This window comes from Macaca fascicularis, chromosome 4 (assembly GCF_037993035.2).
Source record: "Macaca fascicularis isolate 582-1 chromosome 4, T2T-MFA8v1.1".
NCBI classification, from domain to species: domain Eukaryota; kingdom Metazoa; phylum Chordata; class Mammalia; order Primates; family Cercopithecidae; genus Macaca; species Macaca fascicularis.
This window is the reverse complement of record NC_088378.1, coordinates 130,016,972-130,026,001: the sequence shown is the minus strand read 5'-3', so window position 1 is coordinate 130,026,001 and position 9,030 is coordinate 130,016,972. Positions and strand designations below refer to the sequence as shown.

The 9,030-nt window shown below is 57.7% G+C and overlaps 1 protein-coding gene across 9 annotated transcripts in view; it reads left to right on the top strand.

Annotated features, from left to right (window-relative positions):
- The first annotated feature begins 253 nt into the window (after window positions 1-253).
- The window catches only part of FOXP4 (forkhead box P4), a 53,968-nt gene continuing 45,191 nt past the window's right edge, over window positions 254-9,030 (top strand). For 8 of the 9 annotated variants that reach the window (XM_045390836.3, XM_045390835.3, XM_045390838.3 and 5 more), the window contains exon 1: window positions 254-526. The gene's annotated coding sequence lies outside the window, so the exon portion shown is untranslated. The remainder of the gene's footprint in view (window positions 527-9,030) is intronic. The other variant, XM_045390839.2, reaches the window with a different exon arrangement.

The window sequence follows — 9,030 nt, the reverse complement described above, 5'->3', positions numbered from 1 at the left end:
TCCCCCGCCCCATCCCGCCCCGCCCGCGCGCCGCCCGCTCGCAGCCACTCGCAGCCCAGGCTCAGTCGCAGCCCCTCGGAGTCCGGAGCCCACCGCCCCTGCGGACCGGACAGTGCGGCCGGCGGCCGGGACGGAGCCCCCAGCCCGCGAAGAGGGCGCGGCGCAGGCGGCGGCGGCGCGGCGGGGAGGAGCCCGGGCCGGAACCAGGGCCGGGCCGGGGGCGGGGACGCCGGGGTCCGGGAGCCCGGGAGCCGGAGCGAGCTGACGAGCGTCGCGGAAGGACTGGGAAGGAGGAGCGGAGCCGGAGCGAGCCAAGCAGCCCACAAAGTGCGATGCCCCGGCGGGGTTGAGGCGCGCAGCGGTCGGCGCGGCGCGCTGGGAGGACGCCCGGGAGCTGCGCGGCGCGGGGCGGCGCGGAGGGGCAGCCCCGGCGGGCGGCGGCGGGCCCGGGCTGCGACCGGAGCGAGCCCCATGCCCCGCGCGGGCTGACGGGCCGGAGCCCGCACGGAGCGGCCGGGCGGGACAGGTAGGTGTCGGGCCGGGCCCAGGGACGCGGGTGGGGGCTGGGCAGGCTACCAGACCAACTCCCTTGCTCGCGCACTCTCTCGCCCGCTCGCTGGCTCACTTTGTGTTTGCAAACTGCCCGCCCGAGACGCGCCGGGGGCCGGGAGGAGCCGGGCCCTGGCCGGCGCACTTTGTTCCAGCCAGGGCCGGCCGTGGCGCACTGACCCCACGCAGCCGCGACATTCTGCCCCTAGCCCGGGCCCCCGCGGGCCAGAGCTGCCTCAGGAACAGGTGGGGGCTGCGGCGCGACGGGAATGGGGGCAGCCGGAGGCCGGGGCGGGGAGGGGGGCGGCCGGAGAGGCCACCGAGGCCCGCCCTTCCCCAAGAATCTGGGCCCCGCCCCTTCCCTGCCGTGCCGCTGGGAATGGGGTGTACGGGGGCGCGACCCCCTCCCTGCCCCGAGTCAGACAAAGAATACTTCCCTGCCCAGACTTTCCTGAGCTGGGAAGGGACGTGGCTCCCCCCAACTCTAGTCGGTACTGGACTCCCCAGGACGCGCCGGAGGCAGATGAATGTGGGGGCAAGAGAGCGGGGGATCGCGGTCCTACCCGCCGCGTCGTCTGTGGTGAAGAGGGGACTTGTCTTGCTGAGGTCGCACCTCGGAAGTGCCAGGGCCGGTCAGCCCCTTTCCCATCGCTCAGTCAGCTCGGGGATAGAGCGGAAAACTTCTTGGGGACTTGAGAGCGTCTGGAAATGGCCCCTGTGATTTGTGCGCCGGAGGTGGAGGGTGGGGAAACGATCTGGCTGACACCTCTACTTACCCGCTGTGGAGAGAAAGAGCTCCCGCTTCACCACGTAGGGGGAGAAGAGGGTAGCCGCGGGGGGCCCGGAGGCCACCAGGGAAGGAGCCCGGAGTGACCGAATAGGACCTCCCCTCCCAACTGAGGAGTCAGGTATCTCCCCTGGACAACCTCAGCACCTCTCTGGCCGGCGGCGCTTCAGCCTCGGGCTCCCCATCCACGCCAAACAAACTTCCTTGGGCTGCATTAGAGCCGAGCCAGTGGCGCTAGAATGCGACCTGGGGTCCCTACTGCCCGCGTAAAGGACCGCGTAATTTCGCGGGATGCGGATTTTGAGGCAGAGGCCCAGACAGCGGCGGATTCCCTCTGTCCCCCAATTGGGGCAACCTCGTGAACACACCTGCGTCCCACCCCGATCCTAGGTTAAGGGGAAAGGATATGGGAACCCTGAGCCCAGAGCGCGCCCCGCTCTTCCCTTTGCTCCCCAGCTTCCCTGGCCAGCCCCCTCCCGGCTGGTTTCCTCGCTCACTCGGCGCCTGGCGTTTCGGGCGTCCGGAGATCACCGCGTGTCTAGCACCCCAACGCCTAGTCTCCCCGCAGGTTGACGGCGGCGCCTGGAGCCGGGGATAGCGGGTGGGGAGTCCGGAGAAGCAAACCCGAGTCTGAAGTTGCCATTCGGGTGGCTCCTGAGAAAGCCCGGGAGCATTTTGGCCAATGCGGGTTTTTACCTGAACTTCAGCATCTTCACCCCGGTTTTGCAGAGCAGCCTAGATTCGTCCCAGCACGCACTGTGTCGGGTCTGGGATTGAGGGTTAGGGCAGCACACACAACTTGAGGGGCAGTTGGTAGGACTGACCCGAGTGCCTGCAGAAAGAAAGAGCAGCGGGATTGTCGTATGGCCTGTAGCTGCGGAAAGGTCTGTGCCGGTCCCACCGCCGAACCCAGAAGCTCACTTTCCTCAGATAACCAGGGCTGAACGGCCCCTCTGGCCGCCATGCCCTGCGGGCACCGGGCCTTTTGAGCTCCCCTCCGCCCCCCCCCCGTGAACCAGCCGGTAGGTGCAGGGGCCGAAGGCCGGGCCCAGTGGACCCAGCCGCCTGAAGGGGAGCCACGGCCTCAGAAAACCTCTGCCCGCCCCCGCGGAAAACCGCTGTAGGGAAGTCTGAAGGCCTTTTTTTTTTTTTTTTTTTTTCAACTTGAGAAACTTTTGCCTCAGGGTTTTGGGGCTCTGTTACCTGGTGGCTGGAGGGAGGATACTGAGGCTCTGCTCTTGATACCTGGACAATTGTTGGCTCCCATGGTGCGCTTTCAATCTCAGACTCTCTGAAAACTGAGTTGGGGGAGTCACTCACACTCTAGTCAGTGGGGCAAAGTGGCAAGGGGAAGAGGTGGCTTTGTGGTTGCCTCCTCCCAGCCTCCACACCCAGGGCCAGGGTGAGTGCTGAATCTCTCCTGGGGGACCCTCAGGACCCACTTTATCCTGGCTCCAGCCTTGCTACTAAGTTTGGGAGACCGTGGTAACCTCTCCTGGCACTAAGGGCTGGGCGCCTGGGTGGGGTTTTCTGTGCTTCTCCCTGTCCTGGGCAGGTTTCCCAGGAGTTACAGAGTTGGGGAACCCTGAGCCCTGGGGAGAGAAAGACCTGACCCCCCAGTGCTGGAGAACGCCAGGGCCAGAGCACTTGCAACGGGTACCACTTACAAAGGGACCTGCTCCTGTCCCTTTCCGTGTAGGGACCCTCCTCACACCTGGACACCCCCAGCCCCCTTCCTCTGCCTTTAGAGCCAAAACCTTCGTTTCTGGCTGTAGGCAGGTAGGTCGCTTCTTGCCAGGAATGTGCATATCCTGCCGGGCCCCTACCCCAAACATACCTCTTCCTTGGTGGGAGGGAAGTAGAGGGACTGGGAGAGGAAGTCTTGCTTTTGATTCAGTAATTCCCCCAAATGTTTGCTGAGCCCCTACTCTGCCTGGGCAGGTCCCAGGCTGAGTACTGGGGTACCCAAGCAGTGAAGGCTGGAGTCTGCTCTCTGGATCTCAGATTGTTGGGGTAGGAGAGACAGGTAAGATGTCACATCGGGGAGAGAAGGATGGGAACAGGGTGTCTGTTTCAGAGGAGAGGTGTGAGGTGCAAGGGGAGGGAAGGGTCGTCTCCCCAGGAAGCCCTCCCTGCATCTTAACCCTTCCTACTCCACTGCCTTGGCGGTTTTGTGTCTCTCTAGCCACAGTGCAAGCCCCCCAGTCCCATCCTAAGCAGGCACAATGTCTTTACTTCTTGAATAGCCTACACTGTGTGAAATAATAATTTCTTCCATCCAAGAAACTCCTCACAGTTTCCCTTCTTGCAGATCTTACCACGATCCAGCTTCCCCAGACCAAGGCAGGGCAGGTACTATTTTTGACAGGACTCTGAGGCTCCGTTGGCTGGAATGGCCTCCTCAGATTTGGTTCTAGAACTCTGGAACCCAGAGCAAGGAACTGAGGCCTCCCCAGGGCAGAACATGTGTCAGAGTGGAAAAGGCTTTGGGACTTGGCAGTAGAGATGGGACTCTGGGGAACTTAATTAAGCTCTTCGAACCTCAATTTTCTTACATTGTAAAGTAGGTCAATAATACCCACCTTAGAGATTCCGTTTGGGAGTCGAATGAGAAAGCAGATGTCAAGTACCTAGCACGGTGCTGGGCACATGGTAGTACTGATCAAGGGATGACTTTTATTAATAATTTGCTAGCACTGCCAGGCCACACGTTGATTGAATATGGAAATACTGAAGTATTAATCTTCATTTTATGGGTTGGGAAAATGAAGTCCAGAGAGAAGAGGCAACTTGTCCAAGGTTACACGGCTACATGGTAGCAGAGCTGGAACTAAAATACGGGGTCCTCGACTCCCAGTACAACCAGTAGGGCTTGAGCCTATGCTGTAGTGAAGGGAGAAAGGAAGGGATGGGAGGAGCTGCCACTCCTCCCCCTCCTCCACAAGCTTGGCCTAGGCCGCCTGCCTTCTAGTGTGAAGGCCACCTTTCTCTTTTCCCTTTAAGCGGGGAGGGGGACTATAGGTTCAGAATCTGGTGTTTCCACCTGCACACAACCTTGGAGCATTCCCCATTCCCCAGGCACTCCTGAGGTTCTTGTGAGAGACACATAAATGGGAGAGAGAATTCCCTAGAACGCGAAGAGGAAAAATGACTGATAACCCCTCTCTCCAGAAAGGGAGATTTTTAGGGTTTGGAAACCCTAGCCTACACGTCCTTATGGAAGATTTTGGCAGCAAGTCTCAGACCAATTTGGGAGCTATCACTGAATGGATCATCTCAAAGAAGCAAAAGGAAACTCCCCTTGAGCCTGATGTTATTGGCTCCCTTCAGCGTTGCCTCCCAGGATTCTCTGTGGAAATACACACCTTCAGCCCACTGCCAGTTCCACCAAGCCAGGATCACAGCAGGAACCCTCTTTCCTCCAAATTCTGCCACTTCGGATGCTATGATCTTGTGAGATGTTGCTCCTGGGCCCTTGCAGAGCCTGGACGCAGGGCACACCTGCCTGAGCTAGAAAACAAGAGCTCCTGGCACAAAAGGTACACATCTGGACAGGGCTGCCGGTGTTGGGCCGTGGAGTCAGTGTTGCTGTGGTGTGTCGCCCGGGCTGGGCAGGCCTGGGCCTGGCGAATGCCCTCCTTGCCTTGATCCTGGTCCCAGGATCCCTCCTGAGACCAGGGTGTTTTCCCGACTGTCCCTCTGGCACAGCCCTGCACCTTCCTTTCCCGTCTGGACGGTAGCCATACAACCGCCTGTGCCCTGAATCCCAGCTGCTCTGCCCACCTCCCTGGGCCCCATCCTCTGGCCAACTGGAGCCTCCACAGCCAGGCCTGATGGTGGGTGGAGCCAGTTGATAGTGCAAGATAGAGGTAAATGGTGTTTCCTTTCCTGCTGCAGTTCTGATGGTCTGTGACCCAGGCTACCATGTAAATGGAAAGTGGGGCGACATGGTGGGTTTTTCTCAGACTAACAGTATGTAGAATAGAGACCATTAGGCATTTGTTAAGGTAGTCAGGACTGGTGGGAGCAGAAGTTAACTAGCAGGAAAGGGGTGGCAAAATGCTGGCAACTTGAAGGCGAGGTGGCTTAGGGAATGGAGCCAGGGACTCAGTAGTTGTATCCATCCTGTGAACACTGTGGAGAACACTGTGGAGCGCCTACTGTGTGCTGGAGGCCAGGGTGGTGAAGGGCACAGCACAAGGGACCCAGAGAAGGGGTGACTTGCGTGCAACTTGGAAAATCAGAAATGGAGCAAGGGGTGGAGCACAGATCTGTGGGCACTGGCCACCTGAGCCGGCGTGGGTCCTGAAACCCCCAGCTGAGACAGGACATGTCTGCTGCCCAGAGGGCCCTTAGGAGGGCCTCCCTGTGTGAAATGAAACCGGGCGGTGGGGAGGCAGAGGGTGGGAGGTTGAGGTGGTTTCCGTTCTCATCTCCTCAGCGGAGCTTCCTTGGATTCCATTCCCGGCTGGCTTTACTTTTCTAGGAGAACATTTCTGTGGAGACTCAGGCCTAAAGAAGTTGCTCCAAAAGAGGGTGGCGGTGCACTTCCTCCTTTCCTTCGGGGTTCCCCTGCAGGTGCACATCCGCATCCTGGAAGGAAGGGGTGCACTGGGGCAAGTTTTGGGGAGATATGAAACGTCAGGATTTGTGGGAGACCCAGCGAGGGGCTGCAGCTGTGAGCACTCGGAGCAAAGCGCCAGGCTTTTTGAGGCTGCGTCTCTGGATGGGAGCTGGAGAAGCTGGACAGTCAGGCCATGCACAGGGTGTAGAGTTGGTGCACTGAGAGAATCCCTCCTTCAGGAAGCCTCTGAGCTTTCTTTCCCAGAGAGCCAGAGCTACCTGATCCCCCTCCCCAGCTGAGCACTCGCTTTGGATTGTTCCCCCAGTGAGCTTTTACCTTTTTAACTGAGCGCATCAGTTCCGGTTGCTGGAAGCTTCTGCATGTCTGAGACCTGAGCACAGTGATGTAACACAAGGGCTTTTCGGCACTCACCTGACACAGAGAAAATAACTGCAGCTGGGCCAGCTCGGGCCGGCAGCTGGGGATCCGGAAACACTGGAAGAGGGGACGGCTCAGGCAGCATGCCAGTTTTTAGCCACAGAGAGGGCTGCCCACCCATTGTGGTCAGAGATGATTTCGTGGGTCTGGGCCTAAATGGCCCGGACCCACACGGGTACATCGTGAGGGGCCCTGGTAAGCCAGCTGCTGCCGACTTCCTAACTCACTCTTCGGCCTTAGGCATGACCCGTCTTCTCTCTGGGCCTCAGTTTTCCTAACTGTACAGTGGGTGAAGAGGGTGCCTGCAGCCCCACGTCCTCGGGCTCACCATCCTGAAGCTGTGGGTTGGGAGCCAGGCAAGAAGAGACCTGAAGGTCTCAATGCACACCCTCTTTGTTCCAAGGGCGTCGGGAACCTACTGCTTCCATGGGTCCTTCCTGAAAGGGGAGCTGTGGAGCTCGGGGCAGGGGACACCACGACCCTTGCAAGTCTCCTCCTTCCCAATTAGGCAGTGGAGCCTGATTAAAAGGGGTGCTGCCTGCCTCCTCCCGCCCGATCCCCATCGACGAGATTTCCCTTCATCAGAATCTCACATCCTCCAGAAATTAATTTGATGCCTCCTGTTATCAATTAATTGAATCTCGTTGGGAGAGAGCTCCGCGAGGCGAGGCGGGCTTCAGCTTGGCCCTTGTGCGCCGCCGTCCCCCCTCCCCCTCACACCAGGGCAGCCTTCCCTTCCCCCATTCCTTTTCTTCCACCTTTCTTTTAATTGCACTTATTTTCTAAAATAAAACCACTGCTCTGCGCCTCTTTGCCCAGTTTGGCTTGGATGGATACCCATGGACTGGATACTGGCTGGGATTTGCCCTTTCTGGGGTGGGGGCAGGAGGACTTCCCCTCCCCTGGACCCTGTCTGATCTCTCCTTAAGTAAACAGAATCTCACCCTTGGGGAATTTGGCCGAGATCCTGTGGGCTCCGGGGGCTACTGGTGAGAAACTTAGAGAGCAGGACTAGGGGAAGGAGGAAGAGCTGGGAACAGACTCCACCCTAGTTGGGAATAGGGGAGGTATAGAAGGACCAAGCTAGGGACCTTTTAACCCTCAGGATTTTGCCATTCAGAAACTGTTGCCCCTTCCAGAGCTGATCCATTAAATGCAGGGCAGAGGGCACAGGTGTGTGGTACCTCCAAGCCTCCCAACAGTCAGGTCAGGTATCTGCAGGAACAAGCCCTCAGCATTTTCAAGGACACTTGGAAGCCCTTGGTCTGCCCCCTGCATGGAAGATGGGGGACGAAAGTTCTAACAGGACATCCCTATTAGGAAACCTGGGAGGGCGTTGTGGCAGGTAGAGCTAGGTAGTCACCAGGCCCTGACTGAGGAACTGTGTTTTGCAGTTTCACATACCTCTTTGTTCTTATCCCCACAACAACCCTGAAAGATTCTCCAAGCAGTGGTAATGATCACTCTCATTTGATAGGTGAAGGACCTGGGCCCAGAGAGGTTACCTGACTTGCCCTGAGTCACAGTTAACTGGAACTTGCATTTCTGAAATGCTGGCCGTAAGTGCTGAGGTCACAAATGGACTAACTTCATCCCTGCTGAGTTTTTTTGACCCATACACAGTTCATTACAATGGTAAATTTCACATAAATATCCCCACTTCAGCTCCTTTTGAAAAACCCAAGCCCTGTCAACACTGAACCTACATTTCTGTGTGGAAAGGATGGACTGGGATTGAGTGACACCTGCCTCCTTGTGCCCTCCTCACCTGGCCTCCTAAGTGACCAGCCTAGCCCCTGAGGGCATTTTGGTTAGCAGTTTTGACGTGGAGATTCACCTGTCCCCAGTATTCCTCAAGGAAAATCTAGTGGGGGACAGTGTCTGAAAGACTCTGCAGGGTCTGGCCAGGCACGGTGGCTCACGCCTGTAATCCCAGCATTTTTGGGAGGCCGAGGCAGGTGAATCACCTGAGATCAGTGGTTCAAGACCATCCTGGCCAACATGGTGAAACCCCGTCTCTACTAAAAATACAAAAGTTACCCGGGCGTGGTGGCAGGCACCTGTAGTCCCAGCTACTCAGGAGGCTGAGGCAGGAGAATTGCTTGAACCCGGGAGGTGGAGGTTGCAGTGAGCCGAGATTGTGCCACTGCACGTTAGCCTGGGCCACAGACTGAGACTCTGTCTCCAGAAAAAAAAAAAAAAAAAAAAAGACTCTGCAGGGTCTGTACAAGAAGTGTACAAGAAGAGCTCAGAGAGGACCTATAAGGACACCGTGACCCAAATCTTACTCCCACGCAGCTACTTAATAACTGATGGTGGGATGGGCGCAGTGGCTTATGCCTGTAATCCCAGCACTTGGGAGGCCAAAGTGGGAGGATCGCTTGAGCTCAGGAGTTTGAGACCAGCCTGGGCAATATGGTGAAATTCCCTTTCTACAAAAAAAATACAAAAATTAGGGTGTGGTGGCGTGTGACTGTAGTCCCAGCTACTCGGGAGGCTGAGACCAGAGGTTCACTTAAGCCAAAGAGGCAGAGGTTGCCGTGAGTGAGCCGAGATCGCGCCACTGCACTCCAGTCTGAGCCACACAGAGTGAGACCCTGTCTCAAAAAAAAAAAAAAAAAAAAAAAAAAAAAAAAAAAAAAAGTGATGGTGGTGGGTGTTTCTTTTTCCCTTCTTTCTACCATAGAGGTTA